This window comes from Microtus ochrogaster, linkage group LG4, assembly GCF_000317375.1.
Source record: "Microtus ochrogaster isolate Prairie Vole_2 linkage group LG4, MicOch1.0, whole genome shotgun sequence".
NCBI lineage: Eukaryota > Metazoa > Chordata > Mammalia > Rodentia > Cricetidae > Microtus > Microtus ochrogaster.
The window spans coordinates 20,650,083-20,651,793 of NC_022030.1; positions in this window are offsets into that span (position 1 = coordinate 20,650,083).

The window sequence follows — 1,711 nt, forward strand, 5'->3', positions numbered from 1 at the left end:
TGGTCTCGAACTCACAGAGATCCGCCTGCCTCTGCCTCCCGAGTGCTGGGATTAAAGGCGTGCGCCACCATCGCCTGGCCCAACTTTAGATTTTTAAAAAATAATTTATTTATTCTTATTTTATGTACATTGGTGTTTTTCCTGCATGTTTGTCTGTATGAGGGTATCAGATCTTTGAGTTACAGACAGTTGTCAGCTGCCATGTGGGTGCTGGGAACTGAACCCAGGTCCTCTGGAAGGGGAGCCAGTGCTCTTAACTGCTGAGTCATCTCTCCCCTCAACTTTAGTTTTTCATACTAAATTCTTCTAGAATTTAAAAACAAATCCATATTTCACATGCGAAAATCTTCCAAATATTTTTGTGTCCTTTTGTTTTTCAGAAAGTGTTGTAATAGGAGCGGCCGGGCTGCGTCCCCAGCACCCCGGCTGCCTACATGGCTAGCTTAGCTTATGCTCCGAAATAATTACATGGAAACTGTATTCTTTAAACACTGCTTGGCCCATTTCTATCTAGCCTCTTCTTGGCTAACTCTCGCACCTGGACTAGCCCATTTCTTATAATCTGTGTAGCCCATGAGCTGGCTTACCAGGAATGATCTTAACCTGCGTCTGCCTGGAGTGGGAGAATCATGGTGACTCCCTGACTCAGCTTCTTTTTCCCAGCATTCTGTTCTGTTTACTCTGCCCACCTAAGGGTTGGCCTCTCAAATGGGTCTAGGCAGTTTCTTTATTAATAAGAAATCACTCCCACATCAAGAAAGCCTTTGGAAAGTAGACCAGTTCTCTATTCTTTTTTTCTCTTTTAAGGTTTCAAAGAAAAGGTCAGGAAGAAATTTTGTGTTCTAAGTATTTTTCTTTTTCTTCAAAGAGTGAAGAGAATTGGAGCCACTACTTTACAAAATATTTCAAATTCATTATTTGACAATTTCATAAGCATACTGGCACATACACATATAAATGTATTTTTGTCATGGGTAACCCTATTACTCTCTCATCAATTCTTACTCCTGATGAGCTCTTCTTCCTAAAATGCTCCCCTACTAGAACCTCCACATTGGGACAAAACACCAGGCCCATCCACCAACTCCCTAGACTTTTCTAGGCACCCAGCATGAAGGTTCCTGTGGGTAGACTGCCCAAAAATTCAAACCTATCCAGAGGCCCATCCAAACTACTAGCCACACCCTGCCCCCAACCTGCCTATCCTCCTGCAACCTTGGTGGCACTCTGAAACACAGCTTGCTCCAATACTGAGGGGACTTAAGGGGTGAGTGAACAGCCACATGGTGGGACATCCCACTCTCTAGGACCTCCACAGTAGAACAAAACTCCAAGCGCCTCTCCCAACTCCCTAAGCTTTTCTAGCCAGCCAGCACAGATTTTCCTTCAGGTAGGCTCCCCCAAAACACAAACCCATCCACTGGACCCCCAAGCTACTAGCCACACCCTGCCTAGGAGCTGAGAGCTTGCTATAATACTGAGGGGACCAAGAGCTTTCTACAATACTGAGAGGATTAAGAGAGAGCACCAAGAGAACAAACCAGAACTAATAGTTCACAAGTAGGTACACTAACCTACCTATTATCCCATCCCATCCATTCCTCCCCCTTTTTTCTTTTCCAAAAAGAGATTCCTGATCCTACTTATTCCACCCCCAACCCTATACAACTTATAACCAACCCCTGACAGATGACAATTATCTATAACCCTG